General features: G+C 42.4%; 1 protein-coding gene across 14 annotated transcripts in view; it reads right to left on the minus strand.

Moving 5' to 3' along the window:
- Phf21a (PHD finger protein 21A) overlaps positions 1-19,528 on the minus strand; it is a 158,671-nt gene extending 139,143 nt beyond the window's left edge. For 4 of the 14 annotated variants that reach the window (XM_057780282.1, XM_057780280.1, XM_057780285.1 and 1 more), the window contains exons 1-2: positions 17,159-18,110; positions 16,628-16,776 (exon numbers count right to left, since the gene is read on the minus strand). The gene's annotated coding sequence lies outside the window, so the exon portion shown is untranslated. The other 10 variants (XM_057780283.1, XM_057780279.1, XM_057780272.1 and 7 more) reach the window with 7 other exon arrangements.
- Between the last annotated feature and the right edge of the window lie 1,328 nt (positions 19,529-20,856).

Raw genomic sequence — 20,856 nt, forward strand, 5'->3', positions numbered from 1 at the left:
GACTGGTAATGAATGGGTCCCACACTGCGCGGACACATGCAACTTACTGCTCCAGAGAGGAGCAGACAGAGAACTGATAACTAAGCTCCTCACCACTGGTACCTGGTCTAAGGTCAACAGTACAAACTCCTGCCTCAGCAAACTACTCTACAAGTTATAAAAAGAACACCACAACACATTATCAGTCTGCATATAAACACAACACTCACAGGGAAGCGCATAAGACTGGGCAATGCACAACTCTGTCATGCAGTACTCTCTACATGCTAAAAATGACAATTACAGGTGTCAAATACAAAGTCGCCAATAGCCAAGAGTATATAAAATAAGATGCAACCTGTAAGTAGAATAAATTTAAAATTATCAGAGTTTCTAAAGGTCTGGGTACACCGGGCGGTGGTGGCGCACGCCTTTAATCCCAGCACTTGGGAGGCAGAGGCAGGCGGATCTCTGTGTGTTCGAGACCAGCCTGGTCTACAAGAGCTAGTTCCAGAACAGGCTCCAAAAAAACCACAGAGAAACCCTGTCTCAAAAAAAAAAAAAAAAAAAAACCAAAGAAAAAAAGAAAGAAAAGAAAAGAAAGAAAGGTCTGGATAGGAGATGTAGCTCAACTGGTAACACATGACCTGGTTCATTGGCCAGCACCACATGAGCGGGCACACCTGAAATTCCAACACCCAGGATGTGGAGACAAGACAGGAAGTTTTTTAGTACAGCGGTTCACACCTTTAATCCCAGCACTCTTGAGGCAGGAACAAGCAGGTCTCTGTGAGTTCAAGGTTATCCTACCATACATATCCAATTTGAGGTCAGCCTAAATAAATGATATCTTTTCTCAGAAGAAAAGAAAAAAAATTAAGAGTCTTGAAGAATTTCTAAAGAATGAAAAGGGTAAGAAAAGTTCACATCTTTCTTGCAGGAATGGTCCTTCATTAAGCTAGTAGTGGCTTAACCATCTTCCTAAGATGAAAGGCAGCTGAGAGCCATAGAAGGTGTTGCCAATACTAGACTTAACAAGGAGAAACACCCTTCACACATTCTTCCTTGGAGAATATCAATACATGTATATGTTACATGTTTTGAAAACATTTCTTTCTTGACACATTATTTTTTATTTGCTTTTCATATTTACATAGGGAGGGGATGGAGATGTCCATATCACAGTAGTGTACATGTGGAAGTTAAGAGGTCAACTTTTAGGGGTAGTTTCTAGTTATCACACACAGCAAAACACAGGTCATCAGGCTTGATGGCAAGTACCTCACTGGCTAAGCCATCTCACTGGCCCTCTTGGTATATACACTATAAAGAGTGGCAAAATTTTGGTGACTGTTCAAATTGAGATAATAGGTACATGGCAAATTTTTTTTTTACATTTTCACAATCTTTTATAAGATTTTAAACTTCTATAATTTTTTTAATGCTGTAATGTCTCAAATGTTTTTATTTGTGCATCATTAAGTAACAGAAGAAAATTCTGATGTACTTTGTATACTAATCTTAAAACTTACTTTTAAAAAAAAGTCAGGTCACCATGCTCAGGGAATGGCTAGACCACCATGTCTATACAGGCAGCAAATGAGAGGAGGGAGTAAGGAGGACATGAAGCTAGGGGACAGGTAGCTAGAAAGTAAAGGGGTGGATCCTGGAAGAGTGGGCAGTGACTATTAAGACAGCCAGGTGTGGTGGCTATCTTAACCCCAGCACTGGAAAGTCATGGGCTGGCAAATCTTTTATGAATTCAAGAATTCCAGTACAGTTAGGACTACACAGTGAAACCCTGTCTCAAAAAATAAACAAAATACATATATGCATGTATAAAATTCTCAAAGAATAAAATAAACTACCTATTTTTTAAAACTCTCATACAGACCTTAGAACCATGATTGTCAACCTGGTTTCTGCGACCCCCTTTGGCAAGTGAATAACCCTTTTACCCTGTTATGAGTCGTGACAGCAGCAAAATTACAGTGATGAAGTAGCAACAAAAATAATTTTATAGTTGGGGTCACTACGACATGAGGAGCCGTATTACAAGGTCGCAGCGTTAGGAACCACTGCCTTAGAAGCTACTGAATTCATATCCAACATAATCATTAACTTAAGTAATCACAATTCATTTCCAAATTTTAGGGACTAGAGGGATGGCTCCAAGGATAAGAGCACTGGCTGCTCTTCCAGAGGACCCAGGTTCAATTCCCAAACTCACAAGGTGGCTCACAATCATCTACAACTCTATTTTCAGGGGATCCAATTCCCTTTTCTGGCCTCCCTAGGCACCAGGCTCACAAATGGTATACATGTAGGCAACACACCCATACGTATAAAATAATAAAATGAAATTTTCAAATTTTACTTTTCCAGCTGAACAATATAGTTTACAATTCAGGTTGGGTGTGGTAGTGCACACCTTTAATTCCAACACTCAGAGCAGAGGCAGGTGGATCTCTGTGGGTTTGAGGCCAGCCTGATTTACAGAGTGAGTTCCAGGACAGCCAAGGTTACACAGAGAAACCCTGTCTCAAAAAAACAAAACAAACAAACAAAAAAAAAAAAAACAAACAAATAAAAAAAATTTCAAAAAACCATTAGCTACTATTTGGCAGCTATCAACTAATGAACCATAAGTTACCAATGCACAATATTAAGGCAACATAAGCCTAGTTTGCATTTTGCGAACCAAAACAACTATAATTTCTATATTAGTAAGAGAAAATACTTGCAAAATCAGTAGCATTAAAAATGTCTCTTTTCTTCTCCTATTAGGTCTTTAGCACTAGAGAGCAATCTAATACATTAAAGTCTTTTTGAAGCAGTATGACTGTCTTGAACCTCACCCCCTACCAGAAATAAAGCAATCTCTGAGGTAAAAAGTTTTTTGAGATAGTGTCTGTGCATTAGTTAGCCCTGGCTGTCCTGGAACTCACTATGTAAACTAGGCTGGCCTCCAACTCACAGAGATCTGCCTCTGCCTCCTGAGTGCTGAGATTAAAGGTGTGCACTACTATGCCCAGTTTTAAGGTCTTTTTTCCATTCTCTCCCTTTCTTCAGTCTTAGAATGGTTCGCCAATATTCAGTTACTTTGCAAATAATTTTGAGTTACTTATCCAAAGCCCAGTTGAGGGCTGAACTTGGAGAATGGAATTTCACAAACTACCACAGCTTTAAGGTTGTGATAATGGCTTTCTACTTAAAAACTGCAATTACAACAGTATTTTGTTTTCAGAAGAAAAAGAAATAAAAATGATGGCTTTGGAGAGGGGCAATGGAAGCCAACAGGAAGGAAATAGGGACGAGGGGTACAGAAACACTGTGTGAGGCGTGTAGGCCTAAGCAGCACCTGATCTGGTATGGTCAGAGCAGGTGCTCACCCAACACAGGGGACACCAATCTCCACAAATTAAGCAAGAGAAAAAACTGTTCTGAAAGCATCAACCACAGTTACATATAGAGTCTATTTCTAATCTGTATATTTATTAAAATGAAATTCACTTCTAAAATGTCCAATGTCTAAATTTTCCCTCACCCATGTGAAACAACTTGCAGACACCCTGCATACGGCTCAGGGAGGGACAACACCGAGGCTGGGCTGTGGCACAGTGGAATCGCAGCAGTCTAGAAGGCAGGAGGCCCGGAGATAAAAATCTTAAGGACAGCAAAAGGAAACACCTGAATATGGTTCAGGGGTAAAACACCTAGCAGGTCCCACGACTGGGTGCTATCCCAACCACCTGCCCCCTCCCCCTTAAAACAAAACAGGGCTGGTGAGATGACTGAGAGGGTACCAAGCCTGCCAGTCTGAGTTCAATCCCCAGAACCCACATGGTAAAAGAAGTGACTCCCCAAAACTGTCTTCTCATCTGCCATGTTATGGCATGCAAGTAAACATGCATATGTACACACAAAAACAAAATTAAGACTTACTTTATGCTAATTTTAACGCTAAAGAACTTTACTTATTTACTATAAAGTGATGCTGTAATTTTTTTAATCAAAGAAACTATATACCTTCTATAATACTGCTTAATTTTTAAAATACCTCTTGGGCAAAAGTATAGCACTGGGTTGGAACAAACTTGAAATTTCTATTCAGAAAGCAAAAACAATGTTTTAGGGATGCAGACAAAATAAAATATAGTAAACACACTGACTCACCTACCAAGCGCTCATCAGATGGTACAGCTGGGTAATGAGAACAGAACAATAATGGGTGCTGTTAGGTTACAGATTACACACATATTCAGGTGTCTGCGTGAGCTACCACAAATCACACTTGCTGAATCCCGGAGGGATCGCACATCACCAATGTTTGAGATACAAATCAATGAAATAAAAATCTGTTCCATACTTAATCTTTTTCCTTTCTTCAATTACTAGGACTGGGGAGAAGAAAGTCATGCAAACATTCTAATAATATAATAAACTCAATTCTCCACTAAAAAATAAAAGCCCTTAATTCTGAGGTCACTGTGGCTTTTCTGATGGTCAACCTGTCACCATCCTGCTGCTAGGCTTGGCACAGGCAGCTTATGACAGTTGCAGAAAGAAATAGAACATAACAAGTGGCATAAGACCAGATACCAGATGAAAAGGGATCTCACAAAGGCAAACGCCCCAATGAGAAAGCAAAGAGACTATGCCTGTCACTCCTGGAAAGCACTATGTAGCCTTTCACATCGCCAGGTCCACAGCTGTTCCTGTCAGGTCTTCCCCGTGAGCGTACATTAAGGGCTGAAGACATAACTGGTCAACTCCAACAGACTGGCTGCTGATTAGCACCTCAGAATAGTCTACTCTTGACTTGATGTTAAGTGATGCTGAGGGGACCACTATAAACTCCATCACAATCATGCTGCTGGTCTCTGGTTGCTAGGGGGCAGAGGAGAGGCTTACAGCACTACTAGTTTTAATAAAGTACTCTGAGATATTTTTACAAGATTCAGTTAAAATTAACATATTCCCATGCATTTCTATTTCTCCCAGGAGTATTCATAAATAAGAACTCACTAAATACACTTTTTATGGTGTATCATTTTTTCCAAAAGAGCATTTTTTGGGAGGGAGGTACTGCTTCCCAGCTAAAGTATTCCCTATTAATACTGTTCCCACAAACTTTTAGCCAGACTGTATCAACAACAATAATGCATTGTTTATTGAGTGTCTTGAGATGCCCTCATTCTTTCTTCACATGAATCCTAGGGAGGTTGCTATTACTACACCCGTACCATAGACAAAGAAACTTAAGTCCACTTGACTTAATAGTAGACTGTATATGGCAGGTACCAGATACATCTTTACACAGTTTAAAGAGTCAAAAATTAAACATTCAGCTTTTAAGTAGTTGTGCCGAAATTCTTACAGGGCAAGCCACAAGACCCAGGCTCCTTTCCCAATGTGTAACATTTGCCTCAGTTATGGGAAGGGAGGAGAAAGGAACAGAGCGCAACAAACACCATGTAGTATTTACTACACTTACCTAGCACTTCCCTAGTCTACAGTTCCTTCACGTGTGCTTCACAACAGCCTCGGAAGGAGAGTGTTATCTATGCACACTTTGCGGATGAAGAAACTGAGGCAGGTGCACGAGTAAACGGGCCACGGTCATAAGCTGACATGACAAAGCCAAGACTCAAGCCTGTTGCACACTGGCTCAACCACCGAAGATCTTAACGACTGCACTCTACTGCTATTGTCAAAGTTGCCTTGAACTACACGAAAACAAAACTTTCAACCTTCCACCAAATGAGCAAACTGTATGCTTAGGTTAATTGAAAGAGAGGTGGTAGTGCTTTCTAGGCTTGTTAGCCAGACTTCTCGAGAGGCACATGCGTACATCCCTGGCGAACAGTTCACTGCACCGCTCAGGAAGATACACACTGTAAATCTGTAAAGCCCCCAGTACGTCCCTCTCTACACACAGAACCACACTGGCTATGCATTGCAAGAAATAGGCAATTACAGACATCCCAGTGCAATCCTCTATAAAATGAATGTCACTCTGAATCATCTGAGTGTGTACAGTACCCTCCTATCACCCTTTTTCCTTCCAAAACACCATAAAAAAATAAAAACTCAGAAGGAATGAATGAGTCTAAGCTACTTAAAAATCCTAACAAATGTCCAATGATAACTATAAATTTAAATGAGAAAAAAATAAATGCAAAAATCTCTCATAATTCTGTAACTTGTCCAAATCCTACATTTGAAAAGCACTAGGCCTCTTCAAAAGACTCAATTCTTAAACAAGCTTATTATGAAAGTGACTGGAAGGGTACAGAGAAAAGTCAATTTTTGCCTCAGAGTCCACGTATCTCGATATGCACACTTAAAAAAAAAAAAAAAAAAAACTGTTGTATTTTAAGTTATTGGGCTCCTTAACCTAATACCTAAATGCATGAAAGTACATTTAATTACATAAATAAAATCTATACCATGAACTAAGAATGTGTATATTAACACTTAATACCTATAAGGCATAGTGGAGCAGGACAGGACAGGACAGGACCAGGAGGTGCCGAGAACTTCACACAGTGCGTACAGGAGCCGTTGCAGCTCCCTCCATTGACATCGTAAAGTTGCCACATTTTCTGGGCTCTCTTTTGAATTAATGTGGCATCTGCTCCAAGTACAGCATGCTAACATTTTACTAAAAGACACTTTCATTGTACGTTTCTATCTGGTTTGCTTTTCATCCGAACTGTTTTATTTGAGTGGTCATCATTTCTTTATATCAAGTTGTGAAATTGGAATTCCTAATCTATCTCCTCAGCACAAGGGTGGGAAGGTGCCATCAGCTTAAAAACCGTGTAACAGCAATAATTACAATATGCTTTGCATATAGATTAAATAAAGAAAATAAACAGCACAGAGATTTTTGTAGGTTTTTTAGTATCAAGTCCTGATAAGTTAACAGCATCTGTTCCTTTCAGAAAAAGAATTCTGCTCTGAAGCGTTGGGGGTGGGGGAAGAAGTAAACAAATACTAAACAGAATCATTCAAGTTACAAAGTTTGATCCTGGCGGAATGATGATTTCAATGATTTGCACGCTATCCACCCAGCTTGTGATAATTGCTTCCTAAGACATCCTCAAAAATGCGGCAGCAACGAGCCAAATACAACCACTTGTACTTAACATGCATGCTGCATACTCTACAGTGTTACGTCATATCAGGCACAGAGAAGACGCTTACCAAGCTATCCTGCGTTCTATAAACTGCCTAACAACAACAGGAAAAAGGCACTGCCATTTCTATGGGATTGGAACTAGCAGGGGAGAAAGTCTTTTTCCTCCCTTTGGTCAACTCGGGTGAAAGCAAATAAGGCTTATATTTCTGTCTTTTAAGCTCACCTTTTAAGGCCTTTACTCTCAATCTTTCAGCTTTCACAAGAAAGAAAGGCTGATTCTTTAAAACTAAAGAGCTGCAAGAGGGCACTCCAATTTTAAAGCCCCACACCTTTTATCAACTCTCTTCCAGCTGTCCCCACGGCTACACCCCCTTTTGCAGGAAAACAAGGCCTGGGCAGAGCAGTTAGTGTCCAAGTGGGTATGTACCTCTAGAAAGCCCACCCCCAAATTATACTTTAAATCTCAGCCTTTTAAAATTTCAACTCGCCTGTAAGTTTGACAGAAGATATAAAATACCAGTTCCGGTTATTATACATTTGCTAGGAGCCATGATTTTAAAAGGGGTGGAGACAATGGGTCAAGAAGACCAGAAAAGGATTTAAAAGTATGGGAAATTAGGCTCTGCCATTAACCAGTTCGAATTCTTGTTTTTGCCTCAGCCTCACAACCAGTGAGATTTCCTGAGCTCTTTGCTTATAAGACTATTATGAGGAAGAACAAAATATTCTATCAGGCGTGGTCTGAGCCACTCAAAATGAAAGCATATTTATGAATGCTAACAGAGAGAAACACTCCTGCCTTTGCTTACTGAAACACTGATACTGTCATAACCCAGTCTTTAGGTAAAGCTTCAGCAGTTCACCAGTTGTAGGTCTAAAGGAGCATAAAGCACTTGAGAAGGAGTGTATTTTTAGGGTTAGAAAGATTCTTTTTTAAAAAAACTATAATGAAAAACATTTTATTAGTTATAATAAAATGTCCAGTTTAAAAACTACTGAGGTGAATTATGACAACTTTAGCAACAAGTTAAAACACTCAAACCAGAGTCCAAACAAAAGGTACTAAAATAATTTATCTTTTAAAAAAATTGTTAAAAGATTAGTGGCATTATCAACATAGCATTTGGTAACAGAGTGAGTGGGCACAGGTGACAGGGTAGGGCAGTCAACACTACTCAAACGAAGACGTAGGCCAAGACAATTTCCCAGGCGGCATCTCTTTCTGCCCACTAAACTAAAGAGGTTCATAATTTAAAATACTACTTGATCATCATCTTGGTTTTAAAGCTCTCCTTTGTAAATATGGAGCGAGTGCCTGAAAAGAGACTACCAGTTTGAAAAGAACAGAACTGGAAGGTTCATCTGAAAATACAACTGCTATCTTTGTAAGTGGCTTCCAAAATAAACTATAAAATCTAAGTTTCATATGGTGCCTCCTAAACACAGTCCAGAAAACAGCACTGTCACTTTAAATTGACTTTTAAGAAATGTTTTCAAAGTAATGGTGACTACAAATAAAACACTTAGGATACTTCCTGTCCCGCAGGGAACAGTCAGTCTGGGACATTAGGTTTATAATCGAACACTTAAGTCTTACCCGTTTCTCTTCTCCCAACCCTGCTCCCAACTCTACAAGAACCTTATTTTCAAAGCCAAGCAGGCTTTAATGTGGCCACCTTTCTGAAAGAAGAAACTTCAAAAGTGTATTACACTGTTAGATGTGTGCTCATATACATAAGTCAATGCACAAGACATGAGCAGGGTGAGAACCAGGAGAATGTCTACTCTTCTCTACATGCATGCTGCTCTAATGACTTTCCAACTGAGACCACTTTTATGGTAGTTCTGCAGAGGGAGGGTTCTTATTACTGCTCTAAAATGTCCATAAATTACATAAAGACTAAAATCATGAATGTAAACAATGAATGTACCAAAAAGATACATACTTTACTATACTAAAGTGTCGACTGCCAACCTTCCCAAACATTAGGCCACACCCGCGCCACTTGAGGCATCCTGCTCAAGCATCGGAGACAGGCGCTGCCCTAAACGCCTCTGCGTCCACTCCATCCCAGTGTTTCCTACGCAGTCCCCACAACTCAGCCATCACCACATAGCAGTCTTAAGATGATCCAGCATTTGGGGGCATTTCAGTACATTACAAACTTCTTTAGTAAATCATTTCCTAAGCACCTGTGGAAAATAGTTTGGACAACATTCTGCACCCTTAAGAGCAGGGGCTCAAAGATGAAATAGAGGCCTGGAAGCAAGCTGCAGCATTTACAGGAGAATTCAAGAAGCATGATTATTTTCTATCATTAGTCATGTGTAGTCACTTTTTTGTAACTGCTGATTTTATTCACTTTAATATTAACTTAAAAACAAAGTAATAAAAAAGAAACAAAACAATTTAAAATATAGAAGCATATCCAGCCATATTCCATATATTTTTGACACTTCTAAAAGATCTTACCCTCCTATGGGAGGGCAAGGTTAGTATTAGAATCAACTGACACTTTGATACTACTAAGGAATAGTTTCAGTACATAGTTCAGCAGTAATCTATGATACTGTGCTAAGAAGCCCACGTTACACAGGTAGAAAGACAATTACCTGATGCTTCCACATCCCAACTAAGGCACAAACACTGGAAAATTTATGTTTGTATCCTTCAATATTTCTAAGTACCCCGTCCCACCTGAAACATCCCTTTCTCATCTCAAACAGCTAAAAGTAAAAATATGTCAAAAGTTTAGGAGCCTAATAAAATCAGTACCTTAAAACAGGGGGGTGGGGAGAATGTAAACACTTAAAATGTAAATTCTTTTGAACCTACATTTAAAGTACAACCCAGACTTAAAATGACATTTTATAAGTAGTAGGGGCAGTTCAATGCCTCTATGCCTCCTCTACATCAATCCCTGACACTGCATTCAGAGGCGTGTGCTTCGATATACAATACGATTTTCCCAAGGTCACACTCACTACTGAGTATTTCTTGGAGAATTTTTGTTTGTTTGTTTGTTTTGTTTTTAAACTCACACTGTAGACCAGGCTGGTCTCGAACTCACAGAGATCTGCCTGCCTCTGCTGGGATTAAAGGCATACACCACCACTGCCCGGCTGCAGAATCCTTGTTTTCATTTATGAGTTATTTGGATATTCTAACAGTATAACTGAGTCCTGCCAATACCCTGCTCCTGGCTCATTTGTCCTGTTCTGGGCATGTGTCTTTTAGGTAGAAACTGAGGCACACAGCCACTTAATGCACAGCAGAATCGTTCTAAGCCACATTGTTACCAGAATCCCAGGGCCTTTAAAAACCACCTAGACTTCTAAACAAATTGCAACATAAAAAGAAGTAAAAAGGTGAAGGAAGCATTTTTAATACAAATGGCTGCTGCTAACTCTAAGCATTTCCTGAGCCTTGACTGTATGCCAAGCACTACACTAAGTGACCTTCTGCACCCAACCCCTGCAACAGCCCTCGAAGAGATAATAAAGTACTTTCAAAAGAAAGTTTTGAAATCTTATAAATGAAAATTTAAACTACAAAGAAGCTTTCCTTTTTCTCTCCCTTTCAGGCTGCATCTTCTAGTACTCCATCTACGTGGAGCAGAGCAAGCCTATAAAACCAGGACTCCAGAGCAGGGGCAGCAGGATCACAAGGCAGAGCCAGAGTGAGAGCCTCTCTCAAAACTAAGGGGCGGGGGGGGGGGGGGGGGGGGGGATTGGAGTAACAAGACTGTGAGTTCAAGGCCAGCCTGGACTATACTGCAAGATTCTGTTTTAAAAATAAAATGAAATATTTCAATTATATTGAATCATTTATTTTCAGAAAATGTTCTCCCAGTTAAAAGGTACTGACAATTATTAGAGAAGCAACACAGAACTCTGAATTTAAACATTGGTATAAAAATCCCTCTGCCAAGCCGGGCGGTGGTGGCGCATGCCTTTAATCCCAGCACTCGGGAGGCAGAGGCAGGCGGATCTCTGTAAATTCAAGGCCAGCCTGGTCTACAAAGGGAGTTCCAGGAAAGGCTCCAAAGCTACAGAGAAACCCTGTCTCGAAAAACCAAAAAAAAAAAAAAAAAAAAAAAAAAAAAAAAAAAAATCCCTCTGCCCAAAATAACAGCTGAATAACTGTCCCCAATGGGGCAAAAGGATTAGCATGTGTGTCAGGCCTGTCAAAGAGGCTTCTACTGCCCACACTGGAGAGCAATGACACCAGACTTCTGTTGTAACCTATTCCACCACATGCACAGAAACCACTTAAAATTCCCAAGTTTAGAATAGGTTATTTTGCATTTAAATCTTATAGAAGCCAATAAAAGCACTGAGATAAACCAGAACACTAAGCTGTTTATCAAGTCTTACTCTAGAATTCCAGAAGCAGAATAATCATGACTTTATTAATTAGTGAATTTTCTTAAAAAAAAAAAAAAGTTCTTAGATGCTTAGAGACCTAAGTATAAAATGGAGTAAGCAAGAAAGAAGAGTTTTCAGTGCTAGCTAAACCAACTACAAGCCCCAGCATGCAATGCTCTAATATGAAGTTAAGAAAAAGCTGCAGTGCACCCTGGGATTTGTAGTAAGTAAACCAGCTTCTCATAACAAGTTTCAGGAAAGACTGAACCATGGAGCACAATCTGATTAGGTCTTATTTTCAGGGTCTAATCAATGACCAGATTTGTTTATTCTTTGCTCTGGTACTGCTTCTCTAGCACATACTAGAGAAAGTATTAATTGATTAGCATTAATATTTCCCACTAGAAAAATCTTATATGCACAAAATGTTTTAAAAATAATCCGTATGATAGAAATGCAATTTAAACTTTTTAAAATAAATTTTGTTGGATCAGTTGCAACATTCTTACCATCTCTCCCCCTCCCCACAGAAGCAGCTTTGGTTGTACAGTGTCTCTTTTAACAATTATTCAAGATATATTTTTAAATAATTTTTCTTGAAAATTTTCAAGAAATTCAAACCAAACATTTCCTATACTCTGGGACTGCCCACTAGGAAAGTATTTTTACAGTAATATGCATACACACCCTCACAACAAAATACCCAAGTTCTTCTTTTGTCAAACCCTTACTTAACAGTTATACCCACTACTCATTACTTCTAATTCTATACACATATTTCTGTACAAAATTCTTTGGAAAAAAAATCCAACTGAAGGCCTAATTCTCTCATTCACAGTTTCCTTCAAAAATGCAAAAGTTTGTGTAAGCTACTAATAACATGTCCAAACCGAAGCTGGCAAATTTGAACTGCAGTTTATATATATACGGTTCCTACGGGCACCCTATTCTCCAAGACTCTCTGGAAAGCAGCTGAGAAAAAAGTGCAGTCTACAGCAAGAGGCTACCACAGGTGGTGGGTTATTTTCAGGCAACAGTACCTTCACAAAGATGCTGTGGAATACAGTCCAAGAAACTAACAAGGAGAGATAAGCTGGCACAGATGAACACAATCCAGCTAAAAGTCACCTGCAGCGTGTGCTAACCCATTTCACCATAAAAGTGACAAGCTACTAAAGTACCTGAAGACTGTCCATAAGGCCAGACACAGCAGTTGCCATGGTTACTCTCACCCACTTTTATCATGAAATTATTGTCATTACCCTGAAGTTTAGGGTACTGACTTAAATGTTAAAAAGGAGAGAAATCAAGTGCTTTCTGATTTGTAAGCATGCCACTGTAGAAATGCACATGGTTAACAACACTTGGAGCTGCAGCAGAGAAAGTAAAATCAATTCCTTTCTGCTGCTCCTGTTCCTCAAGCACTGACAGTTTGTATTTTCAATGCAGCCAAAACAATAAAACAAAACCCATCTTTTTGGCCTGTGTCTGAGTTATGTTTTTCCCTGAGGCCCACAAAGAGCGTCAAAATAAAACTATTAGGCCCCACCCCTTCCTACCTACACATTACTGGATTCCAATATACAGTAAGAGTTTTCTGAGACTGTACACGAACTCTTTTTTTTTTTTTTTTTTTTAGTAAAAGAGGAATAGAGGAGAGGGACTTGCAGAGTATTGGGAGGAGAAGCAAGGGTGTAGATTCAAAATGCCAGTCTGTGAATGAAAATTATTCCCACAAGGCTGCAAGGATGAGTGAAGCCCATAGTCTACATGGGAAAGCTCACTGCTAACCCACAGCCAGGTGGGAAAGTTGTTCTTAAAAGCCTATCCCAAGACGGGCATGGTAACTCATGCCCGCAAACCCAGCACTTGGGGAACTGAAGCACGAGGATTACCGCAAATTCTAGGCCAGCCTGGGCTCCTTAGCAAGACCTCACCTCAAAAAGAAAGAAAGAAAAAAGACTATTCTAACACTGTTTCAGATAACTATTCAAAGAATTGTCTAGAAGTCTATAGAACGTGAAGCTGTATATACACAGGAGCATACAAAGAGGAAACTATGTTCTTCAGAATAATTATCTGGGAGAAGACGGATCAGTAGGAAGAGCACTAGCTCTGTTCTTGCAGAGGATCTAGGTTCAGTTCCCAGCACCCACATGGCAGTTCACAACTGCCCATAACTCTAGCACCAAGGAATCTGACACCTCTTCTGGCCTCTTCCAGCACCAGGCACTCATACATACACATAAATAACAATAAATAAATCCTTTAAGAAATAATTATCTATAGTAAGTTTGATGCATATTAACAAACTACCACTTAAAAATAAATCCCAAAGTGCCAAAAATATACACTTGATACAGGTAATATGATCAAGATATATTGCTATGCTTCTAAAGATGACTTAGGTACAAAATAAGTCACAGGCAAACGCTCCTGAGAAGTCAATATAAACCCAGCACAAAACAATATGAAAATTCAAATGCTTCATCTATCTGAATAGACACATAAAGGAATTCTAGCAAAGGTCAGAAACCTAAAACTTAAACATAAAATCCTTCAGCAATAAAACACTAAGTATGCAAAATTTAAAAGTACACTGATGTAACTTTAACATAAGAATTTCTTCACTAAATAAATAACCTCAGTGTTCACCATGGCATAAAAAACTACCACCATCATGAGAGGTTTCCTTGTAATCTAAGCAGTTTAATGCTTTTCTCGCCCTTCCCAAAAGCATGTTTTTATTATTTACTTTCTAACTTGGGCTATTCATCTATAAAATTCAGAACACTACACTCCTAAACACAAGGATTCCCAATTAACCCTACTTGTCATTTATTATTCCAAATTTGTAAGCAGAGTCTATGAAGAAAGACACTTTTTGGTTATTTTTACACACACACACACACACACACACACACACACACACACAAGCATTTAAGTCTCTAGAACTGAGCAGTCATTTCCTCATATAACCTTCTAAAAGGAGAAAACAAAAATAGCATATATATTTAGGTAACACTAATACACAGCAATGCCCATTTTACTAGGAAACAAGTAAGCGCTTTTCAGAGAGTTAGCAGTCAGTCAAAACTTCAGCAGGACATCTGTTACTCTGTGTATTAATAAAAGTCTACAAAGAGTCCAGGAACTTAAATATTCACTAAAGTCAATTACTACCACACAAGAGAAAAAGGAAGAAAACTTTTAATAGACATACATTTCATACTGTCTTCAAAAGGAAAAAATGATTTTGTTTAATTATGGAAAACTGCCTAAGCTGCATTTTTTTCTTTCTTTCTTTCTTTTTTTCTTATGTTTTGGGTTTTCAAGACAGGGTTTCTGTTCTGGGACTCACTCTGTAGACCAGGCTGGCCTTGAACTCACAGAGATCGGCCGTCTCTGCCTCCCGAGTGCTGGGATTAAAGGCGTGCACCACCACCACTCGGCCAACAGGGCAATATTTTAAAAACAAAATCCATAATACCTAGCATGTACTTTTAATGCATTAATTTCCTAACTGATACGGAAGAACTTAGCATCTTAAAGCAGAATTTTGCTTGTATCTGAATCTGTTATCTAGCTCATCAACAATGTCTACATGGCTTCTGACAATTTACAAAGAACTTTCACATGTACTATTTAATTTGATCTTGCTGAAAAAAAATACAATAGTACACGTACAAAACTGAAAGCAGGTCCATCAAATTTTCTATGTGTTTCTAAGTTTCAAAACTTTGATACAAAACTTTACAAGCAATCACAGCAGCTTATTTTGACTCAATTCATGTAACACTAAGAATTTCAAACAAGGCCGGGCGGTGGTGGCGCACGCCTTTAATCCCAGCACTTGGGAGGCAGAGGCAGGTGAATCTCTGTGAGTTCGAGACCAGCCTGGTCTACAAGAGCTAGTTCCAGGACAGGCTCCAAAACCACAGAGAAACCCTGTCTCGAAAAATCAAAAAAAAAAAAAAGAATTTCAAACAACCACGTACTGTGAATGCCAGAAAAATGTTCAAGTAGCTACTTTTATCCTTCTGCAGGCATTGTTAAAAGTTACTAATAGACAGGCCAACAAAGAAATACTCCCACAGGTGTGACTTTTCTTCAAGTTTATTTTTCTTGAGACAAAGTCTTATAATATAGGCCAGGCTGCCATTGATTTCAAAGTGCCCGCTTAAAAACCTACTAGGATTACAGGCCAAGTACTGGAATTACAGAGCATGCCACTTAACTTCACATATAGTTTAAAAAAAAAAATCAGTCTTTGAAGGCCAACTTAAATATAGCAACTGTAGCAGGCGGTGGTGGCACGCCTTTAATCCCCAGCATTCGAGAGGCAGAGACAGGAGGATCTCTGTGAGTTCGAGGCCAGCCTGGTCTACAGAGTGAATTCCAGGACAGGCTACAGAGAAACCCTGTCTCAAAAAACAAAAACAACAAACAAACAAACCACCAAAATATATATATTTATATTATATACAGCAACTGTATCTATAAAGTTGAATGTCTAAGAAGGCATCTAGATTAGAATCACTGTCCATAGATTCAGGGAGAGGGAAGAAAAAACCCAAGAAAAATTATTCTTCCCCCACAAAATATCCATTTTTTTCCAAAAATGACTGTATATCCTATTTATACTAATATCATACTTATAAGACCTAAAGACCTACATCATGCCACTTATTTCTGCTTACTGCAACTTGAAAGGATTTTTTTAAAATTATGTTTTACACTCCACATATAAATACCAAAACTCCCCTTTGAAAGAAAATAATCCTAACAGCACCCTACTCTTAACCCCAGCGTCCACAATAATAAACTTATTCTGCATAGTATAATAGGCAGGTAAAAAGCCAACTTCAAATAACAAAGGCTATTTATTAATAGTATTTTAGAACAGACTTTTACTCCTGTTGTTCATGAGCTAAGGGAGTTTCAGTAAGTAGCAAGACCCTTAAAATTAGAGATTGCCTTTGACTTTTGTAGCGCCTCCTACTGGATAGCACCAGAAATCTTCGTGTAAACACAAGGATGTTTCTAAAGCAGCTCCTTCCAGAAAACGGAACAGGAACAAGCGTTGGCCAATGAAAGCCAAAGGAAATAAATAGCGGTCCATCCATGACTTACATCCCTGTAAAATAAAGTATGGCCCCAGCAGGTGTCTTTTCGGTGTGTTATTCTCCCAGCTCTATACGGATTTGCCTGAGTCCGAAGTCTGAGCACTTTAATAATGTGAAGCCAACTAAAATCTCAAGTTGAAAATGTCTTCAATAGCACTTAAGAAAAAAGAAAAGAGAAAGATTTTCAGAACAGGCAAGCACATAACGCCGGTCAAAAGGTGCACATTGTTGTGTCCGACATCGGAAGTCTCAAAGCCCCCAGGGTAGCTAGTCAGTCAGAGGCTTGTGCTTTCAAAATGTCCTGCACTATTCCCAGAGTCTTCACGTTAAGGATGGCAGTACACATACTGAGGAGTTGAGTACTTAAAATTTAATAAACATGTACATTACTACACTCAAAATTCTTCTCTGCCACCAAAACATGTCCTGAATTTTTTTTTAATGTACTCTAAGACATGTAAAATGGCCCTCAGTAAGCTAGAGTTAAGCTCACAACAGATACACAAGTGAAGAGAGAAGAAAATAGAAAGGAACTTACCGAAATTAAAATGAGTAACAGTATTCCCAGGAAAATCTCAGTAAGGCTTTCCTACAAGGCTGTAAACCAAGTAGATGGTAAAACTTTGAAAAGGGGGAGGGGGCTGACCTATTTATTTCCACTGCCCCAATGTGAGACATGAAATGTAAACAAGGAACAAAAAGTAGCCTTATACTTCTTAGCCTCAATTTGAGCCCCCCCCCCGAAGAGGCCCTCGATAAATCTACAAATGATGCTGAAGAGATCTCTGTAAAAGGCGATACCCCCTTTCATGCCCCCAAAAAGCCACCATAAAGAGTGTCTGCCAAAAGGCTTCCTTCCTAGAGTGCACAACTGCTTTAAAGGAAAAAGGGAGGAAAAAACCTTCAACCAGTGCAAATGAATCTGATTCTAACATTGAGCTATCAATTATTAATAAATAAATGCCCTTCCCTCTCTAACTTCCTCAGCTCAAGACTCTACATTCCTGATACTACCATCAAGCATAACTAGCATCCCAGCTATGGAGTAAAATCTTAGAAGTTAAAAAAAAAAAAAAAAAGCCACAAAGTTCACTGTCAAGGCCAGTGCTGAGGCCCACACATGCCGAAACCTTAAAAATCACATTTGAGATTCTAGAAATCCACACTCCCGAAGACATCATTCAAAAACAACACAATGTGGACGTGCAGAGGGAGATCCTCTACTTCAAGACCTAAACAAAGAATATTTCAACATATGACCGGAATATGATGACACCGGATTCACCCATGAAAACAAAACCTGCCTACAATTAGCCGCCGTACCCTATCTCAACAACTAAACTACTTAGAAATCACTCCCAGCACATCTACACCCCACAATCGGCATGTGGCCTCCTCCCGGGGTGCAAGCCACAAGACAAAGTTGAAAGGAGACCTTTCTCGCCCGGTGCCCCAATGTCCACATCAAACCCCTCCCCTGCCAGGGCCACCTTGCAGCTACCCACCATAGCGAGCGTGGTCAAGAGAGGAGGAGGTATGGGGGGAAAAGAGAGAAAGAAATCCTAACAGCACCGCTCAGCAGAATAAAGAGAGCAGAGAGAGGATGACGAGAAGTGTTGGGAACTGCGTGCACCGCGGGGCTGGACCAAACGGAAAGAGTCCCACTCCGCGCGCCCCTCCCCCCGCGGCCCGGGGGGAGGGGCGGCCGCGGCCCCTCTCTGAGGGGCCTGTGAGTCCCCGGCCCGCGCGGGGTCCCGGGGCGGCGGGCCGGCGGCGACGGCGGGAGGGCCGCCCCGGGGTGAGGGGTGCAGGCGGACTCCTCGGAATAACAAGTTGCAGAAGAAGAAGAATAAGCGGAATTTCCCCAACGCTGCTCCGGCCACCCAAGACAAATGCACCAACACACACTCACTCACACACACTCGGGCCCGGCAGCGTCAGCAGCCGCAGCTTTTTCTTTTTCTTTTTTTTTAAAAACCAGATCTTTCAGTCACCAAACAAGATGGTTTTCCAAAAAAATTAAAAAAATTTTAAATTAAATAACCATAATAAAAACTTCCCCCCGACAGCATCCCGGGGTGTGGGGGTGGGGAAGGGGCCCAGGCGGCCATCCCCCGGCCGCAGGCACTCGCGGGGGGGAGGCTCGGCCCGCGCCCCCCCAGCTCGACCCCCCGCCGGGACGCTGTGTCGCCCCCTCGCCGCCACCCCCGACGCGCCGCCCCTGTCACCCGCTCCGGCCCTGCACTCAGCGCCCAGGCTCCCGAGGCTGCTCATAAACTTACTTCCAATCTATCCTAGGGAGGGGTGGAGGGCAGAGGGGAGGAAGGGGGGAGACGAGGTATTCCCATTGTCTTTTTTTTTTCCTGGGGGGGGAGAGGAATAGGAAAAGGGCACGCAGGGGGCCGCCCCGAAGGGGAAGTTATTGCTGAAATCTCAAGTTGACTGAGGGGTCCTGACGAGAACACCCCCTTTCCCTCCTCCCTCCCACACACCCCTCCCCTCCCCCTACCTCCCCCCACAACAAACTCCAAGCAAGCAGCCCCTGCTCCTTCCCAGAGACAAACACCAGAGACAAGACAGAGGGGGGGGGAGGGAAATAGAGCTACTCAAGAAAAAAAAAGAGAGAGGAGAGTGAGGAAAAGAGAGAATGGAAAAGCTGGGATACTGCACCCTCCTGCTGCTGGCTGGCTGTCCCCCCTGGCAGCTGGAGGCAGGAACTCTGAGCAGGAGAAGCAGGAGGAGGAGGAGGAGGGAACTCTTCTTCATGGGGAGGGAGGGAAGAGGCTGGAGCTGCTGCTGCTGCTTCTGCTGCTGCTCTGGGCCTCTCGCACTTTTTAGATATTAGTGTGTTAAGATGGTAGGTTGTTCCCTTCTCCCTCCTCCTCCTCCTCTCCGCTCTCACTCACTCTCTCTCTCTCTCTCTCTCTCTCTCTCTCTCTCTCTCTCTCTCTCTCTCTCTCTCTCTCTCTCTCTTCTTTCTCTCTCTCTCTCTCTCTCTCTGGGCTGTTTCTTTCCTCCTCTTCCCCAGGCAAGGGGGGGTGGGGAGGAGGGGGTGGGGGGAGGAACTGGAGCCTCCTCCTCCTCCAGGAGAGACACACACAGGCCCCGGGCCGGAATGGGGAGGGAGGAATCAGAGCAGCAGGAGAGAAACTGTGGGAGACAAACAAGCCCAACTCTTCATCCTCCTCCTCCTCCTCTCAGCAGCAGCAGCGAGCACCACCAGCCCATTCACCACCCGGCCCCGGGCCGCAGCACCTCCGCCGCCTCAGCCCGGGGATCCCTCCGCCCAGGCCCAGACACACTCGCCCGCGCGGGAGCCCGCCGCGCGGCCCCGCCGGCCCGCCGCCGCCGCCGTGCGCGCCCCCGCCGCTCCCGAGAGCCGGGCGAGAGGGACTGGGGCTGGGGAAGCGGGGACGAGGGAGAACGGGCAGGCGGGCGGGGGCCGGGCGGAGCTGGGCTGCGGCGGGCCCCGGCCGCCCCGCGCCCCTGCGTGTGAGCCCGTGGCTGGCGGGAGGCGCGGGGGACCCCACGGGGGCACGGGGCGGCGGCGGGGGCCCGCGGCGGCGCTCGGGCGGGCGGACTACTTGACGTGTCGGTGCGGCGAATTTATTTCACTTTGCCTAAGGAACGGGGTGTGCTGCGGCACCCATTGCCTAGGGAAAAAACCCGGATGTAAAGTGAGTGAAACTAAACTAGAGTGAAGTAGGGCAGCAGCAGCCAAACTCCGGTGCGGCGGCGGCGGCGGCGCTGGGGCCGAGCGGCCGCCAAACTCCCGGCCCGCCGCCGCGCCGCAGCCCGGCCAGGCCCGAGCCCCGGTCCCCTCCCGCCGTCGGGAGCTGCTAGGGGGCTCCCGAGCAGCCCCAACTCCCACCAGTGCAACAGCAGTTTGCAGGGGTGGGGGTGGAAAGAAGACAGAAGCGAGGAGGAAGCACTGCAATGGGGGAGCGAGTGGTCCAGGCAACAGGAGAAGATGCAAGCTCAAGTCGAATGCAACATGCAATCCCCGGCCACCCCGCCCCCTTTGCAAATAACTACCCTTGAACCACTTTATTAGCCGTGCGGAGTCCCACACTAGCTCCGGGGAGGGGCGGGGGACGGGGTTCTTCGCTCACCTTTATTTAGTGCTGCTTTCTGCCCCCCTCTCCATGTTTTTTATTCCTAAGTTCTTTTGTTCTAAGGGGGATGATGGCATTTACTTTTCTGCTTTGTGTAGCAGGGCAGTCACTGGGAATCGGC

The sequence above is a fragment of the Chionomys nivalis genome, chromosome 9 (assembly GCF_950005125.1).
Source record: "Chionomys nivalis chromosome 9, mChiNiv1.1, whole genome shotgun sequence".
NCBI lineage: Eukaryota > Metazoa > Chordata > Mammalia > Rodentia > Cricetidae > Chionomys > Chionomys nivalis.